We start from the raw sequence: 17,710 nt of genomic DNA on the forward strand, positions 1-17,710 counted from the left end.
ATACAATTCCCACCCACCTTGTTTTGATCCTACTCCCCCCCCCACCCCCTGTAGTGTGTCTCTGGTTTATAGTTGCTTGATTTTGATTTTTACTTTATTATAATTAGTCTTTTTCCATGTCCCTTATTTAGGTTTTCTAAATTCCTGCTACGAGTGAGACCATCCGGTATTTTTCTTTTTCTTTCTGGCTTATTTTGCTGAGCATGATCCTTTCCAGCTTCATCCATGTTGCTGCAAATTGCATGAGTTTATCTTTTTTGATTGCTAAGTAATATTCCATTATGTATATGTACCACCCAAAGGACACAGAAACATTAATTCAAAAGGGCACCTGCACCCCTATATTTATAGCTGCACTATTTACAATAGCTAAGCTATGGAAACAGCCCAAATGCCCAAAAACAGATGACTGGATCAAGAAGATGTGGTACCTACGCTTGCTTTTAAGATTTTTCCTCATCTTTGATTTTCAGCAGCTCTTTTAACATTGTGCCTAGGTGTGGATCTCTTTTTATGATCCTGCTTGGGATCTGTAGGGCTTCTTGAATCTGTGGATGATGATGTCTTTCATCATGTTTAGAAACTTCACAGCTGTCATCTCTTCAAATCTGGCTTCTGCCATATTCTCTCTCTCATCACCCTGAGCTCTTAATAATACATGTTAAACCTCACTGTGTCCTTTATGTCACTTGCCCTATCTTCTGTATTTTCTATACTTTTGTTCTTTCTACAATATTCTGGTAATTCCCTTTGATATAAAATAGGTCACCAATTTTTTTTAAACTGAAACTATTCTTTGAATAGTCTTAGTTATTTTGTTTTTTCATGCTAACATTTCCACTTGTTTCTTTTTTTTAGCATTTTTAGTCCTCTGTTCAAAGTCTCACTCTTATTTTTAATTATTTTTTAAATTTCCTTGAGCATGATAGGCATAGTTCTTTTGAAGTCTTTGATCACTCCAATGTTTAGAGCCTCTGTGAATCTATGTCTATTGTTAGTTGGTTTTTCTATTTTAAAAAAATATTGCTTTATAGTAAAAATAATTCTTAGACTATGAAAAATATACTAGTTACCAGTGGGGATGGGGGGGCAAGGAAAGAGGGGGAAGGAAGGTATTATGTAGGGCTGTGGCCCTGGAGCTTTGGTGAAGGGCGAGTGGGCATGTATACCTATGGACATATGACACATATGGACGTATGACTTTGTACTCCACGAATGATATACTTATGTAAACCATTGACAAATCAATAAAATTTGAGAAAAATGTATATTTTCCTCAAAAAATCAATAAAAATATTGCTTTGATTATATTGTGTCTTATTATTTTTTAGATAAGTTACAATCTTGTTTTTATTGATTGAAATTTATTTAAATTTATTTAAATTTTTTTATTTTCTTACATCATCGGTCACCTTTGTATAGTACTCCTTTTTATGTCTTATTATTTTTCTATTGTGTTTGGGGCACTGGATTTGCCAAATTGTTTGCAGAGTTAATTTGAGGTTTCCTAGGTTGTTATTTTCCTCCTAAAAGGATTTGTATTTGCTTCTGCCAGACTCCTGGGGCGCCAGCAACCCAGGATTACTTACAGCTAATTTCAGGGCTTTCAAATACTTGAAACTGAGCTCCACTCACTGCACTGACCATTCTTTTGGTTCACACTTACTTGTAGAGAACACCCGTTGGAGTTCCAGTCCTTGTGAGTCCCAGCCCTTGCAAGTCCCAGACTCTCGGTGGCCTCAGATTCCACCCCTGCCCCTGCGTCCCTGGGAGGCTGTCAGAAGTGCCTCTCAGCCTCTCCTTCACCCTTTGCAGAATTAGCCACTGCCCCCAGGTCTCCAAGCTGCACCAAGAAGGGACGAGCTGACCTGGGTTTCCTTCCCCACGGAACCCTGGCTGGTAATTCATTGTTTTCTCAGCTCTCTGCTGTCTTTATAGAGGCTTTTGGGTTTTTCACTTTGAATAAGCATCAGTTTTATGAGAAGCATAAAACAAATATTTGTGCAGTAAGCAGATAATATATAATCACTGGATTTATTCCTTATTTTTTCTTAAAAGTTATTCTAGACAAAATTCTCACCACTTCTAAAGAAAGTACATTCAGACTTTTCTTTCAGTTTATTCCACCTTTGCATGTTTCAGGGACAAATCTTCCTATTGGAAGCAAAGCGATCACTATGTAGGACTGGTCATACCGGTAGTAATAATAATAATTATTATATTTACTGTAAAGAGAAGAATAACCTTGCTACTATCTTTGAATCTATTAATAACCTCCCAATTTTAAATGTGCCAGGGAAAGTAACGGACAATATTGCTCAGCAATATCCCTCTTCTTTATATATCCCGAGACCATCCATGCATTTCTTCCATGTGTTTAGTTTTAAGGATTTGCTCATTCTGCAGTTTTTTGGATTTGTCCCTAGTGGAATGAAGAGGGGTCTGAATTACCCGTTTGCCGTGATGGGTCATGGGAGCACATCCTTCCAGCTTTGACTCTAGCCTCAGCTTGGCCTCTGATTACTTGTAGGACTGTGGCTTCCTTGGCTTTGCTGTACCCATTAGGCACTGGCCTCCTCCCCTCATAGATTGCTGTGGGAGCAAATGAGATAAGTTACATGGAAACCTGGAGCCCGATATGAAGGCAACGTGCTAAAGCCCGCTTCCCTTGATCTGCATCCCAGGATCTCCAAAGGCTTCTGAACTCTTGGAAAGAGGGTTGTGCCGACTCCCAGCCCAGGGAGCCAGGGAGTTAAAGGTCCTTCCATGCCTAGTGGGCGCCAGGCCGTTCACCGCACACTGTTCTGACAGCAGTCCAGTCTGGGAATCTGGATCATCCGGTGAATTTTTTTCTTTCCCCCAAACCATGGCATTTCAGGAAGCATCCCTGGATGATTTCTTTTTCTTTCATTTTTGTCCCTAATAACTTCCCATGAATAGATTCATGGCGTGCAGCATGAGCGACCCGGGATGTGGCCAAGAGAAGCCTCAGCCTTGACCTTCCTGGGCCAGCCAGGCCTGATCCCATGGGGCCCCTCCGGTTTCACTGTGATTTTGGCCTTTGAACTGTGCAGAACCAGCGCTGACCCTGCTGATCTGTGGATGTGTGGCCAAGACAGGTCCCAGCGTCCTGCCCGGACGGTGCGTGTGGGGGAATCTGTAATGCAATGTGATGGCATTTGTGACAGGGTGAGGGAAAGAGATTGTTGGCTGGGGCTTCAAGGGTGCGATTAGATTACAGCCAGAGTTGCCTGTCTGGCAGAGATGGAAGACCTGGTCCTGTTCCTTTCATAGGCAGTGGAACCCGTATTTACACCCGTGCCAGGACGGATTCATTTCTGGAGCAGTGGGCAGTGGCCCAACACTCAGAGCCAAGGAGCTAATTCCACAGCGCTGCCCTGTGCACTCACTTTTTATCCTTAACTTCTTTTGCTTCTCTAACTTCCTTTTTTTGAGCTCAAGCGTTTCCTCCACGCTGAAAGGTCTGGTGAGAAGGTTGTCAACTCCCTGGAATCCAGTCCAACTCAACACCAGTCCCTCCTCCTCTGGCCACTCACTGCTTTCTGCACACATGCAAGTCTCTCAGCAGTGGGACAATGGGGATTGGTGCAACGACGGCCCCAGGTACGGCAGACTTGAATCTGTGCTCGGACCACATTTAGCTGGGCGATCTTGGACAAGTTATTTAACCTCTCTGAGGCTCAGTTTTCTCATCTGTAAAATGGAGAGTGTGCAATCATCTCTCAGTTGTGGTGAGGGCTGCATTAAATAAGCTAGATCCTGCTTCTAATAGAATTTTTGGCACACAGTATGCATTCAACAAATGGCATTTTCCTTCTCTTTTTTCTCTCAATTTTTAAAAAAGATTTATTTATTTATGCATACAAGAACTGGGGTACAGACCAGAGGTATGGGGGTTGGGTGAGAGGATTCACCAGAGACAGGGTGGGGAACAGAATGGGCAGACTGACTGAAATACACTGCTGAGGGCTGCAGTGGGTGAGACAGGAGAGGTCTGCTGTGCCAGGTGGGTCACCTTCCTGGCTGGGGATCGAACTTGTGCCGCAGGGGTTGCGGACAGCTTCATAGGTTGCGTCTTAACCCCTTGCGCCACCAGGGAGGCTCCTTCTCTCAATTTTTGTTCATTTTCTGTTACATACATATGGAAAACTTTTCGATGAGAAGCAAGCAATTCAGATATAGTAGGCTGCACAGTGGTTGCTGCCCTGATAGTCATTTTTGGTCTCAGTCTTCAGGTGACTGTGACCAAGGACCTGTAATGACTACATAGTGTTGGGACCAAGGGCAGTGGACTGGATCAGGAAGAGATTCCAAGTGGAGCCTCGTGGATCCCAGGCAGGGCTTGAATGTGGGTCTCCTAATCCTAAGTGGCCTGTTCGGCCATCATTTTTTTACCTGCAGTTCTGCATTTCTTCTTCTCCTCCTCCTCCTCCTCCTCCTCCCCCTCCCCCTCCCCTCCCCCTCCTCTCCCCCTCCCTCCCCCTCCCCTCCCCCTCCCCCTCCCCCTCCTCCTCCTTTCTTCCAGGTTTAGTGTGGTATATACACACAATGGAGTATTACTTAGTAATCAAAAAAGATAAACTCATGCCATTTGCAGCAACATAGATGAAGCTGGAAGGGGTCATGCTCAGTGAAATAAGCCAGAAAGAAAAAGAAAAATATCAGATGGTTTCACTTATAGGTGGAATGTAGAGGATCCAAATAAGGGATAAGGGGGAAAAATAATTATAATAAAGTAAAAATAAAAATCAACAGGCAACTATAAACCAGAGGCATTCTGCAGTGGGGGAGAAGGGAGTAGGATCAAAACAGCGGTTGGAAGAGCACAAGGGACCATGGTGATAGTTCACGGGTGAATGGGTGGTGGGAATTTCACGGGGACTATAACCGAACTGAAAATGCATACATGAATGCATGAATGTACAAAAATGAACAATGATGTAAAATAAAATACCTTAATGTAGAGTTTCCAAAACCTCAATTGTTTGCCATTACTAGGCAATACCTGCTTTGTTTTTTTATAATAAATAACAGAATAATCAGCATACAACATTATTTTCATTTCAGGTATTATTCTTGAATTTAAAGTAATTCACTTATATTCCTCTTTAGCTTGAAAACTTATTTCATCTTGACCTACACCACCACACGCAAGAAATCATGGGTTTCTTTAGTGAGAAGGAGACTGTGAGGCCCAGTATCCCCTCTTTAGAAGGGGAAGATATTGGGGAGAAACACATGGCATGATGAGTTCATGCCAAAGAAGAAAAATAATTATTATCTTACTCAGCGACACAAAGCGTAGACAGCATTTAGGTTTCTCCTCCCATTCTCTTTATGTGTGTTTTATATGTAGTTTCTGTGCTCATTTTCCCATTTGATGAAGGATTGTGTTTCCCGTGTCATCAAATCCTTGGTGGCTGAGATTCCTGAGGTGGTCTGGGTGGCATTTCAACCTCAGTCTCCTCTTTCGGCAGGCTTTCCAACTCTGGCGGCTGAGGGACCTCAAGGTGGAGAAATCCTCCATCCACTCTTTCAATTCATCTTGGGGCTCAGAGATTGGCAAGGTGCACCTTTTGTTATTTATTGAAATATTTGCGGCTTATCTTTATGATCCTACTAGAAGCCCACAGTGACTCTTATCCACAACTGATGATATAAAACTCTTGTGTGATCAAGTGACATAAAACTCCCAAACAAAAATAAATTATTCATAACAATTGGCTTGTCTAGTCTGGAGGATCAGCCTCTCTGAAGCCCATCAGGAGAAGCCATATTTGCTGCCACCCTTAGATTATGCTGAGAAGACAAATGATTCCATTTCCCATTGATTTTGGAATGTTCCAGACTGTTCTGTCCCCTTTTCCTTGGTTACAGAGGATGGTCATGATGGTTCTGTAAGGAATGCGATGTCTCAATTCTCCCTGAACCTATTACGAGGCTTGGCTCTAACACTTGCTTCTGAGCACCTCTGTGGGGTCGTCCAATTATTGTCCTTCCTTAGCAGCTCAGCCTAGACCAACTTCAGGGCTGGCTGGGTTCTGCCTGCAAATGAGCCCTTACCATCCATCAGGAGGGCTGAGTGCCCGGAGCCTGCAGTAAGGACAACTGGGAAGCCAGGACAGACCAGAAAGTGTGAGGAAAAACATGCCTGATGGGGTCTCCCTGGTGGCACAAGGGCTAAGACACAATACTATGAAGCTATCCACAGCTATTGCAGCACGAGTTTGATCCCTGGCCAAGGAGGTGACCCACATGGCGCAGAAGACCTCTCCTGTCTCGCCTGCTGCTCCCCTCAGCAGTGTATTTCAGTCAGTCTGCCTGTTCTGTTCCCCACTCTGTCTCTGGTGAATCCTTTCACCCCCTACATCTCTGGCCTGTACCTGACGGCCGGGTGTTACTTGTCTTCATCCTGCAGCTAGAGACCCCAAGAGTGTATCAAACTAGACAGGGTATTCCTGAGTCTTTATAACCTCTCAGTAAGCCCTCAGTAAATGTCTTATTGGAACAAGATGTCTAAAGACAGCAAAACCCAGAAGTGTCTCCCCAGTGGTTGGTGGTGACTGAATTTTGGAAAAGCAGCTGTGACTCCCAAACTTGAGTGTAGGGGCTTTCAAAGGCCCTGCTCTGCTGAACTTGGTCATCTTTGTTTCGATGAACTCCTCATTGAAAAGTTTTCCTTACAGACTTAACAAAATAAGAGGGGCCTCCCTGGTGGCGCAGCGGCTGAGCGCTGGGTTGCAAAGCTGCCCGCAGCCTCTGCAGTGCCGGTTCGATCCCCGGCTGCTGGGGGAGGGTCCCACATGGCGCGCAGACCTCTCCTGCCGCCCGCTGCTCCCCTCAGCAGTGTGTTAAGTCAGTCCGCCTGCTCTGCTCTCTGCTCTGACTCTGGTGAATTCTCTCGCCCTCCCGCTCTTCTGACTGTACCCAGTGCTTGTATAAATAAATAAATAAATAAATAAATCTTTAAAAAAAAAAAACAATACGAGAAAGAGAGAGGAGGAAAATGCCATTCATTGAATGCACACCATGTGCCAAAGATTTGATGGCATGCTGGTCACCACTCTGCCTGTCCAGCATGTCAGAACTGAGCTCCAGAGCCCTGGGTTGGAGCCGCAGACCCACCCCTCGGGTCCTCAGCTGCAGAAGCAAGCTGGGAGTAGCACAGGAGAGGCCCGCCTCTCTCAGATTGGAGGCCAAAGTCATGTCAATGAGGATACCAATACCCAGAAGTTAAAAATGAAATACATTCTGAATTATTTCCTGTATTTCATCACATATCTCAGCTGAGAGCTGGGAGACCAGGTTCACATTTCTGGAAGCTCAGGATTTTCATGGTGCTTCTAGAAAAACCATCTCTTTCCAAGCAGAGCCATGATTAGAGGTGTTTTTCATCAGGTCTCTTTTTCCAGTTGCTCTTCTCTCCCCCAGCTTTGCTCAGGCTTAGAATCCCAGCCCTGGCCACCCAGGGGCAGCAGACTGCTGATGGGGGCAGTCCCGGCAGCTGCTCCCTCCAAATTCTGCAGGATTCCAGGCCGGGCGCTGGGTGATTACACTGCTGTTATCTGGGATTAGCTATTTTCGCTCCCTGTATTTATATCATGGAAGCTGCAGCGTGATGCTGCCAGATGCCAACATAGCCGAACTGCGCCTTCCCTCTGGACCCACCTGCTGTCCTGCTAACACCCGGCAAGGTGGCAGTTGCTGTGGACCAGACCTGCCAAGTCCTCCGCCCCTCCCCAAAGGGCCTGAGTCATGAAGTGGGACCCAGAGGAAGGCTGGGCTCAGCAGAAACAGGCAAGATGGACCCTGACCCAGGGGAGGTAAGGATGGGAGGCTGCAGTGTTCCCTACAGAAGATGCCTGTTGCTTTGCTAATCCCTGAATTCTGCATCTAGGAACCTTCTAGCCTGCACCCACCCTACTCCACTCCCTCGCAACTCACTAGGAGGCACCTTCACTTTAGGCTGCCCAGAAAAAACACCAAGTGCCCAGAACACTCAAACTTAAGAGCAGGAATGTTGAACTTGGTCATCTTTCATTTTCACTCCTCTCCTTCCCTCTCTGCTCTTTTCCCTTCTTGAGGGAGTGGGGGTGGGGTGCTGTGGTGTGGTGTGGGTGGTGGTGGTGGGGAGATCCTAACTAGTCATCTCCTACCTCAGCAAATGAAAATAAGGTGACTTATATTTCTCTAGTATTGGACTAAGTACAGTCAGCAAGTTACTTAAATAATGCAGTCTGTTATTTATTTTTAAAATAATTTTCCATTGCAGTAACACTGTGTTTCGTGTGTTTGGGTGTGCGTCACTCTAAATCAACATCTGTATGTTGATGAAGTTCTCCACCAAAAGCCCAACTCAGTCCTCTACCATAGACAAGTATCCACTTTCATCTGATTTACCCACCCTCTTTCCTCTTCCCTTCCGGTAACCACTTGGGTCTTACAATCTAAAAGTGTATTTTTGGTTTATTTACTTGACTTGTTTGTTTTGTTTCTCTCTATTCCACATCTGAGTGAACTCATCTGGTGTTTATCTCTCTCTGTTTATAGATTTGCTCCTGGTGCTTGGTGAATGCTGGGGATGGTGGCTGCAGACTCACCCTTCTCCCGGGAGAGTGGATAACGCCAAGCCGTGGCTGCCCATCGAAGGAGCTTTCAGATGGGGTCAGGAAGGTGATCGGGATAGAGCCCCCTATAATTCCCCCAGAGAAATAGCACACAAAGGGTGGGCTGCTGTTCAGGGGCCTCTCAGTGCCCCCACATTCATGGGGGCTCCATCTCTCCAGGTTCCTCTGCCCCAGCTATCTCTCAGGGTAGGAATCACAAGGGTGGTAATGAATGATCTCTCCCAGTTCTGTACTAAAGCATTAAAAGAAATTAACACTCAAATGTAGAGCTTCCTAAATCCAGTTGTTTGCCCCAGCCAGGAGAGTGAAATACCACACCAAGATAAACACACTTAGCAAACAATGTATTTATTGAAATATTTTATTTAATTTGATCTATGTTTTGTTGTAACTTGAAAACTTACTTTAGCCTTGACTCATAATCATGGGTTTGAGATCATTATATTTTATTTTAAGATACCCTTTCTCTTTGAATGCTTATTGGTTTTTTAAAAAATTCTATGTTGCTTTGGAAAATTCTGGCCTAACTAAAAGGAAGATGGAAAAATGTGGGGAATTTAGGGAGCCATGGTGGGTTAGCATGGGGTTGGAGGGGAACCTGTCTGGATGGGGGCTTATTAAGGTGTGGTCTGGTGGGGGAAGGAGAAGTGAGGGTGGCAAAGGAGAAACCTTGGGGGTCATACAATGAACTGCGACCCATTCACATAAAGGCTCCACCTTCATGTGGCATCTTGATCTGGAATGGTGATGTCCTAGTGCCATCTATACCCGGATTCAAACCATCAAGGGAACATGCCAAGCAGAGGCAAAGGAAATAATTTCATCAAAGCCTGTAGCCAAGGAACTCTGTTTCTAAAGCAGAGGAAAGGAAAAGGAAATGAAAATGCAATTCAGCTCTTCCTGTAAACCTCCCTTCCCAATTCAGAGTCATCCCTATATGTGAATGCACCCACACCCCTTGGAAGTGCCTCTGGAAAGAGGTGGGGAATGTCTTCTCTTCCCCTATCCTAGCCTGTCTCCTTTTCCACTATGCAAAAGAATTCCACGCCAATTGCCATTTATAGAGAAAGAGAAGAAAATATAATTTTGCTAATGACAAGAAGCATTACCAATATTTAGGTATGGTGTTTTCATTCACTTTTCTAGACATGTTTTTTATGTCATTGTGGACACATATACAATATCTAATATGTCTCTTCCACTTAACATAATTTTTTTTTTTTTTTGGTCTGGGGAGCCAATGTCTGTGTCTTTCTAATAAAGAAAGAATTACTGGATGTTAAAAAGGTGAGGGGCTTTACAAAGCATCTATTAAGACTTTTTCTTTAAAGTCTAAGCACAAAAGAGATGAAATATTTTAGCTTAGCCTGATGGCAGATTCAGGAATTCCATTTCCCCATAACCAACTCAATGCTCCTTCTATCATTTAAAGTAACCCAAGCACCTCATTTTGCAATTGTGCAGGGGTGCTGGGGGAATGGAAAATGAGACCCAAAGGAGAACGACAAAAGTAACAATGTTATATTTATATAAAATATAAACAATACAAATAAAAAGTTAAAGAGAGAGGGGATGCGGTTTAATCATTCCCAATGACTTAGAGCTGTTTGTAGAGAAATCTTGTCACACTATCCTCCAATTTGATAGCCTTTTTAAAAGCTGGCTCTGCATGTAATTTGTTCATTGTCTATATGATGTAATAAAGGTTCTAAATTAAATTTTAATGCTGTCATTTTCACCTGTAATTCTAGGTCAGATCTATTGATATTTGTTTGACTTAACCTACACTTAACATAATTTTTAAAGCATTTTTCCATGCCACTGAATACTCTTTACAAGTTTAATCTTGCTAGCTCATTTTTCCTATTTTTGTGCATGCAAGTTTCCTTTTAAAAAATCTTGTATAGCAACATTTCTATTTATCTATATTTCTAGAAGTCATGCCAGTGGACTGTTGGGTGGAGACTATGTCTTGGGTAAATAAGAGCATCATAAGCCTCTGGGCCATGTTTTGAGAAATACGTCATAGGCAATTTTGTCATTGTGTGAAGGTCATAGAGTGGACACACACACACCTGGAAGATCTAGCCTACTGCACACTTGGGCTGCATGGAGCAGCCCATGGCGACCACTGTTGTCAGTGGTCTGTCATGGACACAAACAGCGCCATGTGGCATGCCACTGTATTTGTGTGTGCAGACAGAAATCATTAGAGAATCCACAGGTAATAATAGTGGTTGCTGGGGGCTGAGAGTGAAGTGGGATCAGGCCAGGTGAATACAGAATCAAGGGAGACTTCTTGTAATAAAAATTTTGGCGAATTTTGAATTTTTCGAAGAAGTGTATACATTACCTATAAAAAATTAATTAAGGACAACTCTCATTTGCTACTTACTATAGAACCAAAGCAGGAGTCTCTCTATAATTGGCACTCGAGCTTTGCATCCAATGCATGCTCTTAGCGTTGACGGTTGTAGGTTTTCAGCAGGCTGGCTGAGAACCGGCTCTCCCTCCCTAGGGCAGGGAGGGTGCCCGGCTCTACCATTCCATCTGGAGCCCCTGGTTCCTTCTGTCTTATTAGCCACCATGCCCATGTCCCAGCCTGCGTGATAGGGAAAAGAACCAGGAACTGGAGGTAGACAGGTTTTCTTTGGCGGAAGTGATGGAATCCCACACATCACGTCTTCTCAGAGTTATTGGTGAGCACTTGGTCAGTGGCCACCTGGAGCTGCAAAGGAGGCTGGGAAATGTGGTCTCTACCTGGGCAGCCAGGATGAGGAAGGGGGTCTAAGATTAAGAGGAAGAAGATGAAAATTAAACTAGGATAATTAGTGGCTTCAGTCTTCAGGAGTTTTATTAAAAAAAAATGGCTAGAAGTTATTGGCTATACAAGGTAATATTGCAGTCTTTCATTTTAAGCAAACCCTCAATACTTGGTTACTGTGGGGGCAATTAAAAGGACATAATAGTGGGGGTAATTATAATGGCATTTTATTTCCATTTTCCTATAATTATCCCCCAATGAAATAAATACTTTCTTTGCTCAGATGACCAATAAGTCGTAACTGCCAGTTATTGGATTTGGCAGCTTTATCAAATGATGCACTTTCCACATACTTTTCTGGGTGCAGGGTGGGCTACAAAAGGAGCAGAGAGCACAGCCCTATCCTCCCAGCAGAAAAACAGACAACGATCATGTGATACAGGGGACGAAAGGGATCTCCCAGTTATTTGCCATCTATAAAGACAGTGTATCCGTGTTATGAACTTGTTAGGGATTATTCACTCAGAAGAAATGGAGGCCGGAGAAAGGGAAAGAATTTACTCAAGGTCACCCAGCTCGAAAGTGGCAGAACCAAGTGACTTCAAAGCCACTGCACTTAAAACAATCTTAAAAATTTAGTCAAAGTTATCTTGCCCTGCCTCCCCCCAGGTCAGTCAACATTCTTCTTCCAGAAACAATATCTCTTGGCTCAATTAACTATTTATTCTCACATTTGCTTCCTTATTTTCAAATAACATGTATATTAAGCCATTTCCTGATTAACAATTGACCAATATTGCTGGATTTCCAATGAGGGAAGACAAAGATTTTACCCATTTATATCTCCTCTGTACCTGTGTGTAATTATCTCCATATTTTTGAAGATCTTTGTTAAGTATTTACATTCTTTTTTTTTTTAATAGAGGCATGTTTTATTTATTTATTTGTTTGTTTGTTTGTTTTGTTTATACATGCACTGGGTACAGTCAGAAGCGTGGGACCCTCCTCCGGTGGCCAAGGAGCAGCCGGGGATCCAACCGGCACCACAGAGGCCGCGGGCAGCTTCACAACCCAGCGCTCAACCGCTGCGCCACCGGGGAGGCCAGTATTTACATTCTTATGACTTTGTAAGCATTACTCATTGTTGAATCTGAGGACCCTACTGTGATTAAATTTTCCCTTTTTTTGTACAGGTGTTCTGCTTGCTTAGCTTTTTGATTGTGAATATCTGACCAGTTGTGCCCCACTCTTCAACAGCTGTGTGATGATAATTGCCTGTAAGGTCAAACCTATCTGGTAATTCATCAGTTCAATATCTTGAATCCTTCCCCCCTCCTGTTGTTAAGCATTCTGTGCAGCTGCAGGTCACACTGCAGTTTCCCTTTGCCATTTGTCTCTCTCTTGGTTCCATCCTCCCTTGAGCCTTTGGCTTTATTGTTTTCTTGGCTAATATCCTTCCATGGCTCCCCTCATCGGTGTATCCCAGTCTATCCTCCTGTTCTGTTCCCCACTCTGTCTCTGGTAAATCCTCTCACCGGCACCCCCCTCCTGCCCTGCTCCCCGCACCTCTGGCCTATACCCCAGTTCTTGTATGCATATATAAATAAATCTTAAAAAAAGGAGATGTGAACAAAGGTGAATTCTTGTCTGCTTAAAGGTAATCTTCCATGCTTAAAGTGACTTAATCTTAGTCCTTTCACTGATTTACAGTCTGACAGGATACAGAGGGTTATTTTGAAGTTATTTCTCCATTTTTCTCTAGTTGTTAAGAAGTTTGCTACCATTTTACTTCTTGATCTTTGTGTGTGTGACTTGGCTTTCCCTCTGTGGATACTTTCAGTGTCTTATTTTAATCCTCGCTGTTCTGAAATTTCAGAATGATGTTCTTTGGTATTGTTATTTTTTCAAAACACATTTATTTTTTTACATCATGGTTCATTTTTGTACAGTGTTTGATTTCTCCCCTCGGTGTAACCCCCATAAAGTTTCCACAACCACATTGAGTGTGAATCATCACCATAGTCTCTTGTACTCTTCCCTTCCATGTTTTGACCCCTTTCCCTGCCCCTTCCCTGCCATATGCCTCAGATTTATAGTTTGCCTGCTTTTTTCCTTTCTTTCTGACTGCTAGTTTGGTTTCCCTATATTTCTCTTATAAGCGAAACCATCTGATATTTTTCTTTTTCCTTCTGACTTAATTTCACTGAGCATAATCCCTTCCAGCTCCATCCATATTGCTGAAGATGGCATAGTTTATCTTTTTGATTGCTGAGTAGTATTTCATTGTATGCAAATACCACATTTTCTTAATCAATTCATCTGTTTTGGGGCATGTAGGTTGTTTCCATATCTTAGCTATTATAAATTGTGCTGTTGGTATTGCTATTTTTTCATTCACTGTGCTGGGAACTTTGAGGGCTTTCAAAAGCTAGAGATTCATATCCTATGATATGAAATATTCTGGTATAATTTTTGTTAAAATTTCTATTTCATCATTTTATTTGCCCTCCTTTCCTGGATATTCTGTTGCTTGGATTTCATTTTAGGCTTTCTGAACTGTTTTTCTAATTTAGTTTAAATCTTATCTCATTTTGCCAACCCATTAACTTTTTATTGTGGGAGGCTTTTTCAGGGGGACATACTTCACTTGATTTTCTAATCTTTTTATCGAAGGATTTTTTTAAAGCAATGATTAAAAAAATTATTCCAAGAAATTTCTTGTTTTTTGGCTTTTCCTTTCATACAAGTGTTATTGTCTCTTATCACACAGGATATTTAAATTTTTTAAAAACTTTTCTTCTGAGCCCTGCACTATCTCTGTTTGTTCTGGGCTTCTTTATTTGTGTTTGCAAGTTTTGGTCTCTGTCTTTCACGGTCAAGTTGTTCTATAAGAGTCTGGTGATTCTTGCCTCTCTGTTCATTTTTTTTAAAAATTGACATATAATTCACACACTAAAAAAAATTTATTCCTTAAAAGTGTACAGTCCAGTTGCTTGCAGTATATTTAAGAAGTTTATGACCATTACCACTATCAAGTCCTAGAACATTGTCACCATCTTAAAGAGAAACACTCATTCCCCATTCTACCCTCCCCATACCTCTTACAACCACTAATAGTCTCTGGACATTTTACAGAAATATAATCAAACAATATGTGGCCTTTTGTATCTGATTTCTTTCACTTAGCAAAATGGTTTTAAGTTTCATCTAGATAGTAGCATGAAATGGTACCTCATTCTTTCTGACAATTGAGTAATATTCCATTGTATGTATATAGTCATACATGATTTAACAATGCTTTGTTTAATAACCAACAGTGTGTATGGTGGTGGTCCTAATAGACTATACCACATATTCTAAGTGTGAAGTAAGTTATGCTAGGTTTGTATAAAAATGGCCTATGATTGCACAAAGATGAAATTGCCTAACAGTACATTTCTCAGAACATGTTCCTGTTTATCCATTTATCAGTTGATGGACTCTGTATAGTTCAAAGAGGTTTTCCAAATAATTTCTATTTCATTCCCTGTTCAGTGTCTCTCTTTGCTGAGAATGTGATGCCTCCTATTACTGAGGCTTTTGGGAGTTCTATAGAACAGATTGTGGGTCTCTACTAAACCCTATGGGCCCTTGAGTTTGACTTGCTTTCTCTCGGCTGAGTCATTTACATTTACATTGCTTGTGGTTTTATTTATTGGGATTAAGTTGTCTCTTGGCTTCCCTGAACATGAAATTTGTGTGTGTTTCTTCTTGTTGTCCTTGTGTCATTTCCAAGAGGAAAAAAATCTTTATTCTGCCTGCTCAAGGTGGACTCCCCTGAACCTCTCCTTAGACTGTGCAGTTTCTTCTCCTCTTCCATCTCCTTCTTTTAAAATAATTTTCAGAATGGGGGGGGTTGCAATTGTATGGGGAATATAAAAATAAAATTTATTATTAAAAAAATAATTTTCTACTGAAGTAACATTGCATTATAGCATTGTATGTTTCAGGTGTGTTTCAGATCAACATCTCTTTAGACTACATAAGGTCACCACCACCAAAAGTCCAGTTCTATCCTTCATCGTACAGTTGACCCCTTTTACCTGAGACCTGCCTCTCCTTCCCCTCTGGTAATCAATAGTTTGGTCTTATAGTCAAAAAGTTTATTTATTTTATTTAGTTGATTTGTTTTTTGATTTGCAACTAAAGTAAGGTATGTAGATCAGATGGGAAGGGCTAAAAAAAATCATTCGTTTAATCAATCCATTCAACAAATATTTATTGATCACCTACAAATATGCCTGATAGGTCCTGAGAAATCAGGGGACAGAGGTGGTCCCTACCTTCAAGGAACTTACGCATTAGGGAGCGGTCTACGCAAGTAAGCAAGCAATTGCAGTATAGGGCTTAGCACTAAGATCTTAAGTCAGAGCATGAGTCATCGATGGGAGCACTTTGCCCAGACTTGGAATAAAGCTCTAAAAGGAACACTGTCACACATTCAAAAGAATGCCTCTTAAGTTTAGAGATGAGAAGCAACCTTATACTCTTCCTTCTGCTCTCCAGTAACATCTTCCTTTGGTGCAGAGAGGGCTTTCTTGAAACCTCTGGGTAAAATAGATACTTAAAACACCAAATCTGCTTCTGTGCCAAGTTGGCTCAGAACCTAGTCCTCCCTGGATGTGGTGTGGCCACGGTGCTGGTGATGAATGTTGCCAGAGGAGCCCAAGGGCAGGACTCAGGCCTCTAGGCCAGCCTGGCCCATGTAGCACATGATTGTGTGGACAGAAATGTGTTTTGAACTGGCCTGCTTGCCTGCTTCATTCTCAGTGCCCGAGTGTGCTGTAAGGGGAGAGTTACAGCACAGAAGTCCCTCGCTGAGAAACCAGGGTGCTGGCCTCCCTCACTGGCAGCGAGAATGGGTTGAAGGATGAAAGCCAAGAAATTGACAAGTGTCAATTGACAAGTGAATTGAGATTCAGCCCATCACAAAGCTCTCCAAATGCAACTGTCCTTTTTCATTTTTTAACATTGTCCTTTTCATGTTTTTTTCTTTTTCTTTTATTTTTTCTTATCCCAGTATCGATGGGACAAAGGGGGATAGAGTTTGTGTTAATATCAGCTCAGATCAGGGAAGTGGCAGCTGGATGTCCAAACCCCCTTCTGAGCTTCTAGAGATAGGGAAACCAACTGGAGGTAAGGCGCCTGGTGGGGGCACCAAGGGAAGGCTCAGGAGGGCCCAGGGGTGGTAACTCCTTCTCAACTTGGCAACACTGCTTCGTTCTGTCTTTCTTTCAGAGAAGAAACAGACCTGGGTGGGGGGAGCCCGATATATCAGGAAGACATTTCTAGCCATGAACAAGCTGCTTCATGGAGCAGGGTGGCTTCTTAAAGTTTAAGTGGAGCTTGAAATTTATTCTAGGGATGTTGGTCCAGGTCACTTTGGTCGAATCTCAACTCTAATCTCAATAATAATAAAGTAACAAATAATCTGTATTGTGCATAGATCACGTGTCATTTTACATGTGTTAATCTATTTAATTCTTTTTTTAATAGCAATAGGTGATTTTTTTTCAGAGATTCTTTAAAAAGGTTTATTTATTTATGCAAGAACTGGGGTACAGGTCAGAGGCAGGAGGGTGAAAGAATTCACCAGAGACAGAGCGGGGAGCAGAGCAGGCAGATGTATCGAAGACACTGCTGAGGGGATCAGTGGGTGAGGCAGGAGAGGTCTGCTGTGCCATGTGGGTTTCTCCCTGGCTGGCCAGGAATCAAACCCACGCTTCAGAGGCTGCGGACAGCCTCACAGCGCGGTGCTCAACCTGCTGCGCCACTGGGGAGGCCCAATCTATTTAATTCTACAACCTTCTGAGGTGGGTATTATTATTATCCCATTTTGTAGAAGAAAAATCTGAGACTCAGAGAGGTTGCTGTGAAGTTTTAATTTTTTTTCCTCTCATCTAAATTGTCTGGCAGAGCGAAAGATATTATACTGTAGTAGCTGAGAGCTTAGGCTTGAACTGTGCAGTTTGTCACACTTTCCCAGCCAGTGGCCTTGGGCAGTTTCCTTCCTGTCTCCAAACTTTGCTTTCCTCATCTGTGAAATAGGTGCAATTATGGTACTTCCCTTCTTAGTCCATTTGCTAACATATAGATGTTAGCCCAAACCCAATCAACCCAGCCCGATCCAACTCAATCCACACACCCAACCCAGCCCGACCCAACCCAATCCAAATGATGTCTATGAAAATCCCTTTATCTGACCATCTTTGTAAATCAAACAATACTGTCATCATGGGCTCTGCTCACCTGAGTTATA

General features: G+C 42.6%; 1 long non-coding RNA gene across 1 annotated transcript; it reads right to left on the reverse strand.

Moving 5' to 3' along the window:
• Positions 1-2,188: 2,188 nt before the first annotated feature.
• On the reverse strand, positions 2,189-5,829 carry LOC129145185 (uncharacterized). Its single transcript, XR_008550375.1, has 3 exons — positions 5,308-5,829; positions 3,411-3,714; positions 2,189-2,592 (listed from the first exon to the last, which is right to left on the reverse strand). It is a non-coding gene; the product is annotated as an uncharacterized LOC129145185 (long non-coding RNA).
• Between the last annotated feature and the right edge of the window lie 11,881 nt (positions 5,830-17,710).

Source organism: Talpa occidentalis, unplaced genomic scaffold, assembly GCF_014898055.3.
Source record: "Talpa occidentalis isolate TD23 unplaced genomic scaffold, MPIMG_talOcc4v2.1 talOcc4.9, whole genome shotgun sequence".
Taxonomy (NCBI): Eukaryota; Metazoa; Chordata; class Mammalia; order Eulipotyphla; family Talpidae; genus Talpa; species Talpa occidentalis.